Here is a 21467-nt window from a genome sequence, read left to right on the forward strand (position 1 = left end):
AGAACAGAAAAAACGTCGTCCCATTTTCTTTATAATCGTCCAATGAATGTGATCTCATCATATTCATAACATATAAATTAATATCATATATTAGTTATAATATTTTCCTCGACTAAATATAAATCACATTTATATCCAATTTTCTCAAAATTAATGTATCTCATACATAAAGTTAATTATATCATATTTAATTAACTCGTTCAATTATATCATATATAATCGAACTCCCTCTTGTCAATTTGAACATTTCAAACTGACCCAAAAATTGACTCTCAACTTGTATCCAAGCTACCAAGGAGACCTTATGGACCTATGGCTCGAAGCTCCAACAGTACGTGAATAGCTGACTAAACTCTTTAGTCACGATATCCACCATCCGTTAACTGCCAGACATTCCATTAAAGACCACCAGTTGAACTCTTCTTGCCATAGATATATTTCTATGTCCATTGGATATAACCAATCATCAATACGATGAACCTTCACAAATGCTCGTAATTACAACAGACCAATTTACCGTTTTGCCCTTGTAATTACATCTTCCTTCTTAAGTACCACTGATCCCTCTAATGAACAATACAACATAGTCCTACTATGTGTAATCACCTCTTGGGCCATGAGAAGGTGCGTGACGCCACATCGTTCAAGCCCTAGGATCAACCCTTAAGAGAGAAATCTATCTACTTACCCCTATTTTGGGGAAGGAGTGAACTCCATCTTGTGAAGCTGAGTTCCCAGCTCCCAAATCAGACGAATCCCCAAAATGGTAGGTTTGAGTCGACGCTCTGGCCACTCGCACCCATGCAAATCAAAGAACCGTTCTCAATGGCAGGATTTTCTAACTCACTCAGGATTGAGGTCATGTTACCTATGGTTATCCTAGTGAAGTGAAGTCTCAATCATGAACGGAGTTATATAACAAGACATTAACACTTCAAGGTCAAGTCTTATACAAACTCTTTGTATAGGATGCCCCCACTCGCATGTCCACTACACAAATGATCAGGATCAGACTATCTGTGACAAGTCACAACATTTGTAACAATTCACAATGCGGGCCGCGTCCGTAGTGTTACCAGGATAAGGTTTCCCTCCTATATCCATGTTCTACAGATTATTTTTGTTGTCACTTAAGACATGATCCACTTGTATGTCACTACATATATGCTTAAGTTACATAAAGACAACCAGGGATATTAAGTTTATTGGTTTGTTGTAAAATAAAAAACATCTAAATGTGCAAAGTCAAGTAGTAAAGTAAATATCATTTATATTATACATCATAAGTGTTCATACAAAGTTATTTACAAACTATAGGACACGAGATTTTAGGACACAAACCCCAACACCACCATCCGTTAACTGTCAGGCACTCTACTAAAGACTGACAGCTAAACTCTTCTTACCACAGATATATTATGTGTCCATCTTAACCAATCAACAGAGTGACAACCCTTCACAGATCGCTCGTAAGTACAGCTAGGCCAATAATAGTTATGCCCCTGTAGTTACATCTAACTCCTTAAGTACCACTGATCCCTCTAATGAACATAAGTCATAGTCCTACTATGACTGAGTCTTCTCTTCCAAAAAGAAGCTGTGACCACTATGTTCAAGCCCCAGAATTAGCACTTAAGGGAGCAATCTCTCTACTTATCCTTGCTTCGAAAAAAAAGTGAATTCCATCTTGTGGATTGAGTTCCCAGCTCCCAAAATTCCCTAAAAAGGTAGGCATGTTGAGTTGACAATCTGGCCACTCTCACCCATACTAATCAAAGGACCGCGCTCAAAGGTAGGAGTTTCCAAAACACTCAGGATTGAGGTCGTGTCACCTATGTTCGTTTAGGTGAGATACAAGTCAGAATCTAGTCATCTCGTGGTTTAGGTCTTATACAAACTCTTTGTATAGGATACCTCCGCTCGCAGGTCTCTACATGAATGGTTAGGATCTACCATCTGTAGTGGTTTATAACACTTGCAAACCTCGACAAAGTGGGTTATATCCGTAGTGTCACCAGGATCAGGTATCCCACCTTACTTCTTATACTACAAACCTATTTAGGTTATCACTTAAGGCATGATCCACTTGTATATCACACATACATGCTTAAGTTTACATAAGATAACCATGGAGCTTTGTTTGTTGGATATGAGTAAATGCCAAAATTAAATAACACTTATTCTATTCATTAAACAATGTGTATCTTTACGAAACAACAAGACTCCGGGAGAATTAGGACACCAATCCCAACAATCTTCCACTTGTCCTAATGACTCGTGAGACTAATGTATAATACAATATAAAAATGTACAATATACAATAAACTAGGGCATACACCAGTATCATCTCCCACTTGCCCTAGACAAGATGCCGCATGTCCCACAGACCCAGACTCTCTAAGTGACCTTCGAACAATTTAGTCGTGAGGGCTTTTGTGAAAGGATCGACAACGTTGTGCTCCGATGCGATCTTTGTGACTATCACATCACCGCGATGCATAATCTCCCTAATCAGGTGATATTTTCATTCGATGTGCTTACCCCGACGATAGCTCCGAGGTTCCTTCGAATTTGCCATAACCCCGTTGTTATCAAAATAAAGAGTGATAGGCAAATCCATATTTGGAATAACTTCCAAATCTGAAAGGAACTTCCTCAACCAAACAACCTTCTTAGTTTCTTTACATGCTGCTACGTATTCGACTTCCATAGTAGAGTCCATGATGCATCCTTGCTTGATGCTTCGCCAGACTACAACCCCTCCATTCAGAGTAAACACTGACCCCGATGTCCATTTGCGAGAATCTCTATCGGTCTGAAAGCCATAGTCTATCCTGTAAGAATCAGATCCTTATCTCCATACATAAGCATGTAGTCCCTCGTTCTCCAAAGATACTTAAGAATCGTCTTGACCGCCATCTAGTGATCAAATCTTTGATTGGACTTATACCGACTGACAATCCCTACTGTATATAAAATGTTGGGTCTAGTACACAACATTGCATACATCAAGCTTCCTACAACAGAAGCATAGAGAATCCGTCTCATTTCCTCAACCTCTTGAGGTGTCTTAGGACATTGATCCTTAGACAAAACGATTCCATGCCTGAAGGGTAATAAACCCCTCTTGGAATCCTACATCCTGTACCTGATTAACATTTGATCAATGTATGATGTCTGAGACAGGGCTAACCATTTGTTCTTACGATCCTGAATGATCTGGATCCCAAGAACATAATGTGCCTCACCCAAATCTTTCATTTGGAACTGGGCAGCTAGCCATTTCTTAATGTTAGTCAAATACCCTACATCATTCCTAATGAGTAGGATATCATTGACATATAGTACCAAGAAAGCTATTGAGCTGTTGATGATTTTCTTGTATACAAAAGGCTCATCAACGTTCTGGTCAAATCCAAATGACTTGACAGCAGTGTCAAATCTGATGTTCTAAGATCTAGATGCTTGTTTCAGCCCATAAATGGACCTATTAAGCTTGCAAACTCTTTGCTCTTGATCTGGAACTATGAACCCCTCTGGTTGAGTCATATAGATGATCTCCTCAAGATTACCATTAAGAAAGGCAATCTTGACGTCCATTTGCCATATTTCATAATCATAAAATGTGCCTATATAGGAGAATCCTGATAGACTTCAGCATGACAACAGGTGAGAAAGTTTCCTCATAGGCAACTCCCTCGACTTGGGTATAACCCTTTGCCACGAGTCTAGCCTTACAGGTTTGCACCTTTCCATCTACACCACACTTTTGCTTAAAGATCCACTTACACCCAATAGGTCTTACCCCATCAGGTGGATCAATAAGTTCCCAGACATTATTGAAGTACAAAGACTCCATTTCCTGGTTCATGGCTCTAACCCATTCATCTTTGTCAACATCCTCCACTGCTTTCTTAAAAGACAACGGATCCTTTACCCCATCATTCGTAATGATGTTTTGAGCTTCAGTCAAACCATGTAGTGATCCGGTGGGTTCATAACCTTCTCATTACATCAAGGTAGTCTCAACTCTTGAGCTGATTGACTAGATGTTCCGACCTCAACAACTCTTGTTGATCTGTCGGGCTGTTCAATAACTCTTGTTGAACTCTCAGTAGTCTCAGTCTCACTAGAGATCTCACGTAAAATGAACTTACTTTGTGGCTTATGATTCCTCATGTGATCTTCTTCTATGAAGATAGCATTTGTGGAAATAAACACTTTGTTCTCACGTGGATCATAGAAGTATCCACCTTTCGTTTCCTTGAGGTAGCCTACAAAGAGGCAAACCTTCGAACGCGGTTCCAACTTCTTTGGGTTAGTCTCTAGCACATGTGCCGGACAGCCCCAACAGAGGCTAACAACTACGTACTATATGATGCATTCATCAACTCTTCCTACACGATTGCACAGTTATTCATCTAATCTATTATGGTGTGAATTACAGACTCGATTGCACAGTTAATTATGCCCAAAAACACAGGGGCTCTTACAATTAATAATTTATAATGACAGAAAGCTTTAACAAACAGGTAATTAAACCCAAAACATTCATCAACTTAACCACAAATGCAGAAAGCAGTTAACCACAAATGCATAAACTCACCACGACTGTCAAATCAAGTTCAAAACAGAGTTGTAATTTGGAATATCAGAACAACAATTAGCCTGGCTCTGATACCAATTGAAGGAAATTGAATTCGAAATTTTCATGAGTAGCAGAAAATAAATCATTCCAAATTACAATCATGAATGAACATTACAATTACAGTCGTACACAAAACATACAATTATGCAATCAATACAGAAATTACAGCCTGAAAACTACAAATGAACAAGGAGAAAGCTACAAACATTTGTAGACTCGTTTCCATGCTCCTTGCTCATGAATGCTCAAACGCGCAAACAACACGACTACAACACTGCACGAACACTTCACACTCGTTCTCAGTGATTGCCTCGGTCACGAACTCCCCAACATCACGAACGACCTCCATAGAACCTCGATGGTGTCGAGTGGAGTATGACACCACCAAGAAGGTTACTTGGTATTCTCAGTGTGAGAATCCAGAAGGTGGGTTTTGTGTGGACTATGAATGAGGCAGAAAAAGGAAGAATGAACAATTGTGTACACGATTGGACAAGTGGGAGAAGACAGAAACCTATCGCATAGGTTGATGCCCAATCGTTTAGCTAAAGCTAAGCGATCAAAGCTAATCGTTTATCACTTAAGGCATGATCTACTTGTATACTACACATACATGCTTAAATAACACTTATTTTATTCATTAAACAATGTGTATCTTTACAAAACAAAGAGACTACGGGAGAATTAGGGCACTAATCCCAACACTTTCAAATTTAGGGCTTGATTTTAGTCCATCAATCTTGAAGAGATTCTTCATTGAGGTAAGTAGATTTAGTTTAGATTAGGTTTAATTCTTGATTTTCTTGGCGTGGGGTATGAACTTTTAAAGTTAGGGCTTGGTTTTTTTGGTTTGAGGATTGAACTTTCAAAGATAGGGCTTAATCTCTCATGTATATTCTTGAGTCTCATATTAAATTCTTCTTTAATATTGTTCTTGGTTTGAGGCATAACTTTCAAACTTAGGGCTTGATTTTATTACATCAATCTTTAAGAGATTCTTCATTGAGGTAAGTAGATTTAGTTTAGATTAGATTTAATTCTTGATTTTCTTGGTTTGAGGCATGAGCTTTTAAATTTAGGGCTTGATTTTTTTGGTTTGAGGCTGAACTTTCAAAGTTAGGGCTTAATCTCTCATGTATATTCTTGAATCTCATAATAAATTCTTCTTTCATATTGTTCTTGGTTTGAGGCATGAACTTTCAAAGTTAGGGCTTGATTTTATTCCATCAATCTTGAAAAAATTCTTCATTGAGGTAAATAGATTTAGTTTAGATTAGGTTTAATTCTTGATTTTCTTGGTTTGAGGCATGAACTTCAAATTTAATGCTTGATTTTCTTGGTTTGAGGCTTGAACTTTCAAATTTAAGGCTTAATCTCTCATGTATATTCTTGTTCTACATGTGATATTATAACTTTCAAAGTTATTGCTATTGGTATGTTGCATACATTTTGTCTAGAAAGTCACACATTTAAATATGGCTTGATTACCATTTCAAAAATTAATTTATCTCGTTGGTTTAAATGCAAGTTTGGTTTAAATGCATATTTCTTGCTTTATTTGAAGTTATTTGTACTTTCCCTTTTGTAGGATATTTTACATTGATCTTAATGTATTGAGCAAAGTTGGGGATATTTGTTTGAAACTTTACGTTTGTATCATTTGTAGGATATTTTTTGTGGTTCTTTATTGACGTCAAGGTGCTGCTATGAGAAAAGTTCTAGCTTCGTAAAAAGTAACTTTTGGACGTTTGAGCTGTTGTCCTTTATTTTATTATCTCTAGTTACTTTTCCTTCTAGAGGTATGATCTAAAATTAGGTACCATGTTCTTCTAACTAACTTACAAAATCCTTCATGGAGTTGTAAAGTTTCAATCTATATGTTGTAGTTTTTGTATATTATTTCATTGATGTAGGTGCTCAAAGCGACGAGTTCAAGGTGGGCTACGTTATTCTTGTGGAGGCAGGAGCATAGTGAGCGAGATTTTGCTAGGATTACTTCATACGTGATTGATAGGTGTAATTTTTTTAATTGTTCTTAGAGGGGATGGGGTTGTTGATTGTACAATAGGAAATGTGTTCATATGAGGGTTGATAGTTGTTATACTTTTGAAATTGTTCATATGAAGTTGATTATAATGTTGGAATTGTTCATATGAGGTTTTCCATATTCTTTTAACTTAGAAATACTTTATGATATTGTAATATTGACAATGTTAAAGAAGTGAAGTTTTTTATAAAGCGATATTGGTGAAAATCTAGTTGATATATAAGATTGAAAATGCATGTATTGTTTATTTGATTGGTGAATATATGTCATATATAAACCAAATGTGGTTGTTGGATCAAAATACAGGAGCAATTATAGGTAAAAAGGTCAACGTTACAGATTTTTTTAAAAAAAATCACAAGCAAAATTTCAATATTATAGATATTCTTGACATTTATCCTTGTCAAGAACGCTCATATTCTTGAAATTTCAAACAAGTCAAGTGTCATTGCTTCTTGATGTTTTTAAAATGTCAAGTGTCACTTTTCTTGACGTTTTTAAAACGTCAAGAAAATTGACATTCTTGACATTGGGTTCCTTGACGTTTTTTAAAACGTCAAGAAAAGTGATTCTTGACATTTAAAAAATGTTAAAAAAACACTGTTTTTGTAGTAGTGTTGTGTTCCAGTTGCCCCTCCAAAACAATATGTTTTTACCACTATTAACATTCCAAGAGATATTTGCTTTGAGCAGTCGATCCCTTTAATGATGGAATGCCATGGGGATTTCGAGTTACTATATTTTCTAACTGTGAGGATTTCACCAATGTATTCTGTGTATATTTGGCCATAATTTATCTCGTTTATAAGGGGTTGTTTTCATTGTGAAAACACCAGAGCCATTTGTTAAGTAAAGCATAGTTGGTGTCCTCCATTTTGTATATGCTAAGCCCATCTTTATCTTTTGGAGTCATGACAATTGACCATCTGACTAAGTAGGAATTGTAGCCTCTAGTGTTGTCTTTGCATAGATAGTTTCTCCACTACTTCTCAATATTTTTGTAGACAGATTTCAGTGCTTTAAAAACAAATAGCATGTATGTTGGTAGACTTGTGAGGGTGGATTGAATGAGAGTAAGTCTTCCCACTTTGGATATATATGAGTATTTCCAATTATTTAGTTTCTTTTGTATTGTTTCAAATATTGTCTCCCAAAAAGAAGCAGTCTGTGGCTTACCTCCCAATGAAACTCCTAAATAATTGATTGGAAGAACTTTTTCTTGATACCCCATCTGTTTGCTACCTCATCTACACGACTACTACTTACGTTGATGGTCGATATAGTAGATTTCTCTAAGTTTATGCTTAGACCTATAGCATTACAAAAGTGTTGATAATGTTTAAGACATTCCCCAAATATTAATCGTTGTATTCAACAAAAACTAATATGTCACTTGCAAAAAGTATGTGAGTGATATGGCAGTTATCCAAAATGTAGGCTCCTCTAATTTGTCCTTGTTGCTCAAAATTTTGTATAAGTCTACTAATGTAATCCAATGCAATGACAAAAATAAATGGGGAAAGAGGGTCACCTTACCTTATACCTCTTATAGGTTTGATGCGGCCTCGATGCTTGCCATTGATAAGGATGGAATATTGCACACTTGCAATACAAGCTTTCATCCATCTTCTCCATTTTAAAGGGTATCCTCTTTTAAGGAACATATAGTCAATAAATTTCCAACTAATTTTGTCAAAGGCCTTTTCAATATTCTGCTTAATCATAAAGTCTTTGTATTTTTTTGTTCTTTAGTAATCAACAGCTTTATTAGCCATCATAATGGCATCAGTGGTCTGTCTCTCTTTAACAAAAGCCAACTGGTTTTCATCAATAGTGTATGAGAGTTGTTTGAGTCTAGCTGCAAGGATCTTGGCAATGACTTTGTACAAAGATGTAGTGAGCTGATAGGTCTATAGTCTGAGGCTTTGTTACACTCTATCTTCTTGGCAATAAGAGCAATGTAGGTGTCATTAACATTTTTGTTCACTACATTATGGAACATTTCTATAAAACCAACTTTAAAATTGTTCCAAGATTTTTTTTTATAAATTCCATAGCGAAACCATCAGGTCTAGGGGCTTTGTTGTTGCCAATTGAGAAGAAAACACTATATATTTCATTTTCATCGAAGGAGGAGCAAAGCTGCTGTCTTTAAATATCATTTATAGGAGATCAATCCAAGTTGTCTATCAACCACCAATCACTATCATTTCCCATATAGATATTGTTGAAGTGATTATAGAACACTTTCTCAATCGTCTCATTTGTGGTCCAACTAGTGCCATTATCGATTGAGAAAGTGTTCACAAATGAGACGATTGAGAAATGGCACTAGCTGTGTAGCTGTGTAGCTAGTGCCATTTCTCAGCTGTGTAGCTGTGTAGAAAGTGTAGCTCCTTCGTCTATAAAAATCTACACTTTCTCTATGATATAAGCACTAGCTGTGTAGCTGTGTAGAAAGTGTTCACAGCTAGTGCCATTTCTCATTTGTGGTCCAGCTAGTGCCATTGCTTTTTATAGAAGATTGAGAAGGAGCAAAGCTGCTGTCTTTGAATATCTCTATGATATAGCTCCTTCTCTGTCTAGCTGTGTAGATTTTGTGGAAAAAAGCGGAGTTTTCATCACCTTCTAGAAGCCACTGCTTTTTATATCTTTGGGCTCAGTACTTCGTTTCTCTATAAACCTCTACATTTAGATCAGCTTTGAGGACAGTTCTTTGGTGACTTTCCATCTCACTGTGCTGTTGGTTGCATTCAAGGAGGTCTATTTGATCAATTTCTTTGGTTCAAGCTCTTTTATCTTCTTTCAAATGGAGTTTTTTGCTTATTCTGCCAATTTTTTGTGGTTTGGGATAATTGTTTGAGCCGCCTGATGAAAGAGTATCTTGAGTATCCATTCTGATTGGTATTAGTCCACCAATCTCTGATGTTCTTGTTGAAAATATGTGATTTCAAGTTAATGTTATTGAAACAAAAAGGGTTAGGATCCCAAGTCAGCTATATAGTTTCAAGTACAATAGGAAAACGATCTGAGGTGGTATAAGACAGCATTTTAGAGTAATGTGTATTAAATTTAGCTTCCCACTATGGTGTATATAAAAATCTATCCAACCTGGATAAAACAGCTTAAATTCTCAAGTTAGACCACATGTACTTGCCATTTAACAAAGGGGGATCAGAAAGATTATGTCTGTTAATAAAATTATTGAATTTTCTCATGTTATATTTAGGAGGGTTTGTAGCTAATGTTTCATTAGCCCATCGAATAGCGTTGAAATCTCCCCCAATAAGCCAACTCGGTGCACAAGAGCTATATATAGTCGTAATCCACTAGCTGAAACCATCAAAAGTTACATAGCATAAATCGAAAAATCTTTTTGAATGTGACTTGTAAATGTGTCTAAGATCGTCCCACATTAGCAAAATATCACCAAATTTTCCTTTAGCTTTTAAACTCAATCATTTTATACTTACAGAATTCCATAAATATTTTATCAAATTTTTTGTGACACAATTACGCTTAGTTTCAAAAAGAAAAATGTCGAGGCAATAGCTAGAAATAGTTATTAAGGCTCTTTTAGAGGGAAAGCCTAACTCTTACATTCCATATGAGAACTTTTATGGATTACTTGCATTCCCCTGTGGTATAAGCCTTTCCTATCTTCATCAGCCTGTTTCTGAATATTTGCGTTGTTCATTGAAGAAACCTTGTCTGTTGGATCAGCCAATCTAAGATTGTGTTCCTTTAGCCAAATCACAAGTTCTTTTTCTAATTATTCCTCTTTATTCCTTGTTTCTTCTTGTTTTTTCTCTTGTTCTGGTGTCTTCAATAGAGCATCGATGCTACTTTTCATAATTTCGTATTGTGTTGGAGAAGGTTGTGTGTCTATGGCCAAAGTTGTATCCGAGCTAGACATCATCACGTCTGATAATCCCATTTTCGAAAATTTTGAGAGTGCAAGTTAACAAAATTTAAGAAAAGAAAAAAAAAAACAAAAAATAAAAGAGAGAAGAGATAACAGATGGAAAATTAGAGGTTGAATTTAATTACTTATAGAGAAAATTTAGATCTCAAATCATAATTTGATTTTATTTTCATTCAAATTAGATTAGTGAGATAGCATGGGATATAGATTGATTATTAGAGATAAAATGTGTTTTTCTATTTTAAAATCCTTATTTTAACGTGAATTTGAGATTTTATAGATAATATGTGATTTTTATTTTTTATTTTTTTCTTTTATTGGATATGTATTTGAGATTTTATAGATAAAATGTGATTATTCATCATCAAAATTGAGGAAAAAAAATCAAAATCGAAATCAAATTATTTTTAACGGTGATTGTGGACAAAATATACATATTATTTTTAGTCAGATTTTTTTTCAAAGGAATTTAAATAGATATAGATAGATATACATTTTTATACCAAATGAGATTTTTTTTTTTTTTTTAAATGTCACTTTACGTGAATGGTTTTTCCTTTTTAGAAAATGAGAATTTTTTAATAAAAAAAATATTATACATTTAACTTAAAAATAATTGGATTATTGAAGGATTTAATGTAAAACTATCCATATATCCTCGTGATCATCCACGGACAAAAGAGAAAATCAAATGTTTCTCTTCCATAGCCCCTTTTAGATAATATAGACATGGATGATAGAACTTTTATTAGAGTGAAGACCAACCGTATAGACCGAAATAAATCTTTTCAACATTGTTATGTCCTAGCTCACGTATTCTCTCTAGAAAAATTCTCAAACCAAGGTAAATTTACAATTTAGCACGTGCAGATGAAAGTGCATCTTGTTGGTTTTGTTTCATTGATGAACTCCTCCCGCACTAAGTTGAGTGTCACCGCTACACCAGGATACCTTTATTCATTAATTATTTTTTCAACATGTGAGATTTTATGTGTAAAACATACCTCAATTTAAAACAAGCCCGAAAAACCCAACACAAAGATGTCATGAGTAAATGGTTAAATTACCTCAATTTCGAGGCTCCCCCATTGGTGGAGGAAAAGAGAGGAATATTCGAGGCTTACAGGTAAATAATCTTATGTATTCTGTCTTTACAGGTAAATAATCTTATGTATTCTGTCTTTTACGGAGTTCTGCCGAGGGAAAAGACCACAAAAGAGAGGAAGAGAGAAGAATCTGAGGCAAAGCATGCAAAGAGATGGAGAACAAAACACAAGATCCTTATATTTTTATGGAGATTGATGAATATTAGATTATAAAGATTAGACTAGATTTCTTTTAATTCAATTTTATTTTTCGAGAATTTGAGGAGGATTCTCCAAATGACTACAAGACATACGTGTTGAAGCAGAACCCCCCGCTGCACAATTCCATTTTTTTTAAGGAAAAATAAAAAATTGAAAAATTCTGAGAGAGGGAATTTTGAAACATGCATTTAATTTGTTCCATCGCCAAATACAAACACGTAAGCATCTACGACATGTGCTTTATTATTCAAAACTATAATTCTTTTCTTCCCTATTCTTTTCTTTTTTTAATGTAGGAACTGTCATCTTTTGAGTACGGCTAACAAGAGATTATTATTATTGTTTGCCCAAAAACATATTGAAGCCAAAACACATGCCGACGATTATTTGTTTGTTATTGAGTAATTAATCAACGCAACCATTTTAAAAAAATTGTTATTTATCCATTAGTAATGATTCAGTTGGTAAAACTAAAGAAGTTGTTTTGTAGATTCCGGTGGAGATTCGAATTCTTTTACATCCTTTTTTTTTTTTTTTTTTTATTTTTTTTTTTTTACATTTATATTTTTGTTTTAAAGAAAGGGGACTATTTGATCACCGAATCAATATAGACTCTCAATTATAAATTTATTTCAAAATTGTTCATGTATCGAATTGAGATTTTCAATTTTGATAGTCCATGAAGAATATAAGCTCAGACATTCAACATTGAAGAACTATTTCACATTTCTTTAACTTTTACAGTCTTTTATTGTAACTACTTGTATCAGAAAATTAGTATAAATACTCATCATTTACAAATTTTGTACAATACAATACAATAGCTTCAAGAAGAACTTGAAATCTGTAAAAGAAAGAATCTGTGACTTAGCTCTTAATAAAAATCTTCCTCCTTCCCATGGATGTAGGCAACAATAAGCCGAACCACGTGTATCGTTGTGTTCTTCATCTCTTCTTCCTTTCGTCTACACGATTGCATGCTTGATCTTCATCGTTTCAAAGCAGTCGCACAAAATCAAACAGAGACATTAGAGTTAGAAGAAGTTCAAAGAATTCGAAAGGACAAAGAACAAGAGAGCAAGAAAATTAATTCTGATTAAACACCCATCAGAAAAGCCATTTTTTCTTTCACTTCCACCAGGCAAAGGCTAGTGGATCAAACCACGTGGAGAGCATCAGCTGGAAGTTCGTGGACAATTGATAGCCGAGCTTTCTACCAAACCAAATTAATTTGGGGCAAAAGAACCGGACTCACGAATTGGATCAGCAAAGAAAGGCCAAAAATTCATTCATCATTTGGGCTTAATTCAATAAACATAAAGAAGCAGGCTCAACAAAGTGGTATCAGAGCAAAAGACTTACAAGATTACAATTCTTGAAGAATCCAGACTCAAGTTTTTCATCCAAAATGTCAGTAGCAAGGTTTGAAGTGGAGAAATTCGATGGCAAAGGAGACTTTGAACTGTGGAAGGCCAAGATCAAGGCGATTCTCGGCCAGCAGAAAGCTCACAGAGCCCTCCTTGACCCATCAACACTCCCTACCACAGTGACAGCTCAAGAAAAAGAAGACTAGGAGCTGGCAGCCTATGGTACGTTGGTTCTAAACCTTAGTGACAGTGTACTTAGACAAGTTTTAGATCAAGAAACTGTATATAGGATATGGACTAAGCTAGAAGAGTTATATGCTACTAAAGATCTTCCTGGAAAAATGTATTTTAGGGAGAAATTCTTCACATTTAAAATAAATTCAACTAAAACTTTATCTGATAACTTAGATGAGGTCAAGAAAATTGTTGCTGAATTTAAAACTCTAGGAGAAAAACTTGGTGATGAAAATGAGGCCTATGTACTTTTAAACTCCTTGCCTGAACCCTATAAAGAAATAAAAAATGCTCTAAAGTATGGAAGAGATAGTATAAGCACAGACACTATAATCTCAACCTTAAGAACTAGAGAGCTAGAGTTACAGATTGATAGAAAGGATCATCCTAGTGGTGAAGGTCTATTTGTAAAAGGAAACTTCAAACAAAACCATTCAAAAGACAGAAAACCTCACAACTCAGAAGATAACAAATCAAAACAAAAAATAAAATGCAAGTACTGTAAGAAAAAGGGACATCTAATTAAGGACTGTTTTATCCTAAAAAGAAAGAATCAAGAGAAAGAAAAGGACACAAAAGGCAAACAACCCGAAGCATCTGTTGTAGAAGGATCCTTCATCTACTTAGATGCTTTAGCCTCAACTTTAGACAAATTCAATCATGTAAATCCTCTAGGAAAACATGATTGGGTTCTAGATTCTGGATGCACCTATCACATGACCTCAATGAGACCTTGGTTTAACACCTTTAAGGAAATAGAAGAAGAAATAATGTATATGGGAAACAACCAAGGATGTAAGATAGAAGGCATTGGCTCTGTTTCCATGAAGCTTAAGGATGGAACTATTAAACTTCTTAGGAATGTGAGATATGTTCCATTACTTAAAAGAAATATAATCTCCTTAGGTATGCTAGATGCTATTGGGTGTGAGTATAGGGGTAAAGGAGGAACCCTTGAGGTGCTAAAGGATTCTAAAGTGATATTAGTTGGGGAAAAGATAAATGACTTATTTGTGGTCAAAGGAGTAGAAATGATGACAGGGGCATATGCTCCCACCACAAATGAGGTCACAGAGGCTGATGTATGGCACAAAAGATTATCTTAAATTAGTATTAAAGGCCTAGAAGTCCCATCTAAACAAGGGATCCTTCCTAAAGGTCTCTCAGAAAATCTAACCTTTTGTGAACACTGTGTTTTAGGGAAAGCCACAAGGCAAAGTTTTACTAAAGCACAACACACTACAAAAGCTATCCTAGACTATATACACTCTAACCTATGGGGTCCAGCTCCTACACCTAGCCTAAGTGGCTCAAAGTATTTACTTTCTTTTACTGATGACTTCTCTAGGAAAAGTTTGGTCTACTTCCTTAAAACTAAAGATAAAGTGTTTGATAGATTTAAGGAATGGAAACTCATGATAGAGAAGCAAACTTCTAAAGAAATTAAATACCTAAGAACTGACAAAGGACTGAAATTTTATAGTGAAGAGTTTAACAAATTCTGTAAAGAAACAGGAATAACTAGGCATAAGACTGTTAGATTCACTCCACAACAAAATGAAGTAGCTGAAAGAATAATAGAACAGTCATGTAGAGGGTTAGATGTCTCCTATCAGATGCAATTTTGAGTGAAAAATATTGGGCTGAGGCTACAAGCTACAAAGTGTACACCTTAAATAGGTGTCCACATTCCTCTCGAAATTTTTTGACTCTTGAAAAAAAATGGACCACTCATCTACCTAACCTAGAAAACCTAAGGGTATTTGGATGTGTTGGCTATATTCATCAAAATCAGGGGAAATTAAAATCTAAGGCAGTAAAGTGTATGTTTGTAGGGTTTTCTAAAGGAGTAAAAGGATTTAAGATGTGGAATCCTATTGAGAAAATGTTTGTTATAAGTAGAGATGTCACTTTCAGAGAGAAAGAGATGTTTATGCAAAAGGAAAAGACCACTTATGAAGTTCCTAATAGCCCTAACACTGCTAGGATTGAGGTGGAGACACCTAAAGTTTCTTCCACTAACCAAAACCTTCCTACTGAATCAGAAGAAGAAGTAGAGGATGTCTCAAATGAGAGTATAGGGAATACTGAATTTGTACTTGATTTAAGTCAGTTTTCCTTGGCTAGGGATAGACAAAGAAGAGTGATAGTTCCTCCAGCTAGGTATACTGAAACTAACTATATAAACCTAGTTCTAATTGCCACAATAGTTCCAAATGACCAAGAACCAACCACTTTTAAAGAGGCAGTAAACTGCTCTAATGCTAGGTCTTTGATTCAAGCTATGTGGGGAGAAATGGAGTCACTCACTAATACTTGGACCCTAGCCCCTCTTCCTAAAGAATGCAAACCTATAGTCTCTAAATGGATATATAAACTAAATAAGGGTTCTACCAAAGAAGAAAAGCCTAGGTACAAGGCAAGGTTAGTGGCTAAATGGTTTACACAGAGGGAAGGAATAGACTATACTGAATTTTTTCACCAGTAGTAAAACAAACCTATTAGACTACTTTTATCTCTAGTTGTTCAATACAACCTTGAACTAAATCAACTAGATGTTAAAATTGCTTTCCTACATGGAAACTTAGATGAGGTTATTTATATGGTTCAACCTAAAGGGTTTGAAGAAAGAGGAAAGGAAGACCTATACTCTCTATATATATTCTAAAACAATCTCCTAGATGCTGGTATAGAAGGTTTAATGATTACATAGAGAGTATCAGATTTCAAAAAAGTTCCTATGATATTTATTCTTATATTAATTCTTCTTCTACCTATAAGGACAAAGTCTATCTATTACTCTATGTTGATGATATGCTACTAGCAGGGAAATTTAAGGAGGATTTTAACTCATGTCAAAAATCTCTTAAAGAGAGAATTTGACATGAAGGACTTGGGTCAGTCTAGAAAGATCCCTGGGATTGAAATTCAAAGGGACAGAACTTCCTCAACTCTACCATTAGCCAATTAAGCTACTGTGAAAAAAGTAATAAATTGATTCAATATGACTAATGCAAAACCAGTCACTATACCAATTGCTACTCATTTTAAACTTTCCTCTGAAAACTCACCAAAAGAAACAAACATAGAACATTTGACTAAAATGCAATCAATTCCATACAATCAAGCAATAGGGAGTCTAATGTACTTAATGATATCTACTAGACCAGACCTATCATATAACACTAGTCTAGTCAGTAGATAGATGTCTAACCCTGGAAAAAGACACTGGGAAGCAACAAAATGGATTTTAAGATATCTAATTTGGTCTAAACAGTCAAAATTAACATATCAAAGTACAAATGAATCAAATTTAGAGCTATATGGATATGTTGATTCAGATTTTGCAGGTGACCAAGACAACAGAAGATCATTAACAGGTTATCTATTCTTATTTGGTCCTAATTTGTTATGTTGGAAAGAAAATTTACAGTCAATCACAGCATTGTCAACCATAGAAGCAGAGTACATGGCTTTATCAGAAGCAATAAAAGAAGCACTGTGGTTAAAAGGATTGATGAAAGACTTTGGTATTAATCAAACAATAGTAAAAATCTACTATGATAACCAAAGTGCCATTCACCTTTCCAAAAACCCTCAGTATCATTTAAGGACCAAACACATAGACATTAAGTATCATTTCGTAAGAGACAGAATAGAGAAAGGAGAAGTCGAGGTGCTTAAAGTTCATACCACCGAAAATGCAACTGACATGCATACCAAACCTATGAGTAAACTCAAGCTAGTAAACTGTCTTGGTCAGATTGGATTTCTGCTTCCTGAAAATGGGTGAAGACATGTGAAATCCGTAAGGAGAAGAGCTTACATGTTGAGCTTAAGGTGGATATTTGAAGAATATAAGCTCAAACATTCAACATTCAAGAACTATTTCACATTTCTTTAACTTTTACAGTCTTTTATTGTAACTGTTTGTATCAGAAAATTAGTATAATTACTCGTCATTTACAAATTTTGTACAATACAATACAATAGCTTCAAGCAGAACTTGAAATTTGTAAAAGAAAGAATCTGTGACTTAGCTCTTAATAAAAATCTTCCTTCTTCTCGTGGATGTAGGCAACAATAAACCGAACCACGTATATTGTTGTGTTCTTCATCTCTTCTTCCCTTCGTCTACACGATTGCATGCTTGTTCTTCATTGTTTACTCAAAACAGTCGCACAGAATCAAACAGAGACATTAGGGTTAGAAGAAGTTCAAAGAATTCGAAAGGACAAAGAACGAGAGAGCAAGAGAGAGAAAGAAAATTAATTCTGATTAAACACCCATTAGAAAAGCCATTTTTTCTATCACTACCATCAGGCAAAGAGTAGTGGATCAAACCACGAAGAGAGCATCAGCTGAAGTTCATGGTCAATTGATAGCCAAGCTTTCTACCAAACCAAATTAATTTGGGGCAAAAGAACCGAGCTCACGAATTGGATCAGCAAGGAAAGGCCAAAAATTCATTCATCATTTGGGCTTAATTCAATAAACATAAAGAAGCAGGCCCAACAATCCATTTAGTTAATTTAACATTTGAAAAGTCTACAAAAAATGTAAAAATCGATGCTGATTTTTTTAGAAGATGGATTGGCTATTTTTCAAAGATAATCTCTTAAAAAATATTCTACATTGATTCGCTCATGAAAATTTATAATTTTAATTGAAACAATTATTCCTTAAAAAGAATTGATAGTAAGTGCTCGCATGAGATTTTCGGAGAAACGTGTTTCGTAGAGTTGAACTTGTTTTGGTGTAGATTTGATGTGGATATGGTTCGATTTTAGTACTTGACCCTCTAATTCTCTCTCAATTGAATGCGTACATTTGATGTATGGAAGCATAGAGCACGTATGTTTTTTGAGTTGGAGTTTTGGAAGAATGTTTGTATCTTCAAGACTTGAACTTTAAGGAGTCGTCCAATCTTTCAGGTGTTAGGGTGTCTTCTGATTGTTGAGAGAATTCTCTCTAGGTTCTCTAGAGTACGAAATTTCTACACCTCTATAAATGAAGAGAACTACTCTATTTATATAGTTCTCAGGTGGGCTTTGTGGCCTTGATTGGTCCATCGACCTAGCCTCTGGGACCAACTATTGGATTTTGGCCTCATTTGACATTTTGGTCAAACTAAGTATTTTTTTTTTTGCTCAATTTGACTTTAGCCCAAACCTTAATACTTAATTGGACCATAACAATTTATTTAATCTAACGGTCAAGATGAAAACACATGGCGTCATCGAGATTCTTCAATTTATATCTTCAATTTCAATTTGGACACACACTACAAAAATGTCTTTTTATAGCTTTTTAATATAGCATTTTTTAAAATGGGCTATGAAATCATTAGTGGAAAAAAAGCGGGCAATGAAAAGTAAAAAATTTAAATTAAAAATATTATATAATATTATATTATATTTAAAAAAAAAAACTCAACCAGCCCAAAATTATAGAATTTACTACATCACCAAAAATTAAAGCGATGCAGAAACCCTCATTCTAAAAACTTCTCTGCATTTCTCGTTTTTCAATTCCTTTACCCACTTTACCCATTGATTTTGTTAGAGAAAATGCCACATCAGCGACCAAGGAGGAGTCAAGAAGACACATCAGCTGAAGATTGCCATGTCACTGTGGAGAGTCATGAAGAGTTATTCCTTTAGTGCTCCAGATTTCTGTTAGGATTGAGTGATAACAAACAAATATTCTTTCTTCATATATTGGACCATGTGTCCTCATTTCATTCGTTTTTTGGTATATAATTTTTTAATTCTTTGAATACCTAAAATAGGGAACAATGTATAAATCGGGCATGCTGCCCCTTTCCAATGGATGAGATCAATACGAAGAGGCAAAGTTAAAAATCTCTCTGTCTATTATTTAGTAATTTGGTTCCATCGTGTACAACGATCAGCTAAATGACTGAATACATCATTCATCATTTAGCGCTCAGTGTCCATAGTGTACAATGAAAAGATAAACGATAGCTTCTATCGTGTAGCGCCCGCATCCTGTCATATACAACGATAAGGTAAACGATATCTCATTTTACTATCGCATAATCTTCGAGGCTCCATCGTGTAGTATGACGAGGTAAACGATAAGGTTTGTCTTTACATCGTTTAACCACCCGACTCTATCGTACACAAAAAAGAGGTAAATGATACCATTTCCATCTCTTTATTTTTCTAACTGATTCTAGTCCACTACGTGCTTCAATCCCCATCTCCACTGCTCTCTTATCGGAATCCACCTTTCCTGCATCATCTCCAAAATGTTGACTGGCGCCAAAATTCACATTTCAGCCCTAGGTGGCATCGTAATGTTCATTCTCGTTGTCTTCTTGAGTCTGACCTAGAAATCCAACGAAGAACCTCATCCAAAGCCCTTAACAATATAGCTAACCCTTTCGTCGCCAAGAATCTTGTTGTCTTTCATGTCTATTCCTTCAACTTTTTCCTCTTCTCCATCAGTCGTCTTCTTCGTCCTCAAGTAGGCCATTTGGGTCTCCAAAATCCCTTTCTGTCATGCAATTAAGTTATTTGTTCGGGTCAACAAAATGACGACCTGGATTAAGATGCTAGTGTCGGAAATTAACTCGATTTGTGGGTGTGGATTCCTTTTGATGGCGCTTATCAATGTTGTTCATATCAAATTTGGTACTCTGAGTTGCGACAACTCTCAGACATTCGCAGCAATGGTTCCACTTGCCATCTTGGTTTCGTTTGCCTTTGTGATTTACATCTGTCTTGTTTCGTATGCTTTTATCTATTACACATTGTGTTCTCTAAATATACAATGATTCTAGATTTCTGGTGCGAGAAACATGTGTTCTTGTCTTGATGATGATTTAATATACGTTGATGGTCATGCACTAATCAAGCATTGATAAGAAGAATATGTGTTAATGGTATATACGATGATCACATGATAATCTAAAGGATATGTAGTATGCATTAATCGTCTATGTGATGACCATGCGTTCCTACGACAAGTTTTCTTGCTCTTTCGCCAAGTATAACAAGAACGCAAGTTTCTCGAGATGATCCAAGGTCAAACACAGAGACTTGTAACGAAAGAATGCTTGTAAAGTATGCATTTGAGGCGGTGAATAAAAATAAAAAGAAAGAAGTTAACTAGGTATGCGCTACTTATACTTCTAGCTAAACAGACGAAGCAATTGAAGTTTGACTATAAGAGTTGGTAGAGATATGGCAGCTGTTAACGCGTAATGAGATGTATGGAGAAGTAGAGTTGAGGGAAAATTTTACTAAGTCATTAAGTTTGGTTGCAAGGGCAATCCAAGCTCGACACGCTAACGCACTGCACACCTCTCGGTGGTCAGCCGCATGCTTATATCTCTATGACGCATAGTTGCATTAAACATAAGATTATTCCTATCTCTAGGAACACTACTCACTTTGCTTAGCGAGTTTCACTACTTACCCTCTCAAGCAGTTGATTATATCTACTCAGCCCATAGACAAGCATTGTGATATCCTTGCACTAAGCAAAGAGGATTGATTCACTATACTCGTGCACCACACCTCTCGGTGGGTTGCTACAAGCATCATATCTCTATGCCGCATGATTCAGTATGTAATAACTCTTGCTAACTACACTTAACCATTGCGATGAAAGTAAAAGATGATAAAGTAGAAGAAGATGATGAACATGGTGTTAAAGGAACTAAAGAGATGCAATGATTACAAAATATATTAATGTATTAAGCCAAAATGTAATACAATATAGAGGTAAGAAGAGGGGTAGAGGGCTAGATGTAGGCAATCTCTTGCTTCCAACAAGTGTAGCTACTGGTGGTGCCATGGATGGGCGATGGAGTAGTCTCTCTCGAGCTCTATCTCCGGCGAAGCTCTGGTCGTCAATCAGAAAGGGTTGTGGGAATGAAAAACTCTCAAAGATCGTCTACTCATGCTCT

The 21467-nt window shown here is 35.4% G+C and overlaps 1 pseudogene; it reads left to right on the forward strand.

Moving 5' to 3' along the window:
- Positions 1 to 19802: 19802 nt before the first annotated feature.
- LOC150037137 (uncharacterized) lies at positions 19803 to 20330 on the forward strand (annotated as a pseudogene).
- Positions 20331 to 21467: the final 1137 nt, after the last annotated feature.

Source organism: Benincasa hispida, chromosome 3 (assembly GCF_027475165.1).
Source record: "Benincasa hispida cultivar pf3 chromosome 3, pf3_genome.v1.1, whole genome shotgun sequence".
Taxonomy (NCBI): Eukaryota; Viridiplantae; Streptophyta; class Magnoliopsida; order Cucurbitales; family Cucurbitaceae; genus Benincasa; species Benincasa hispida.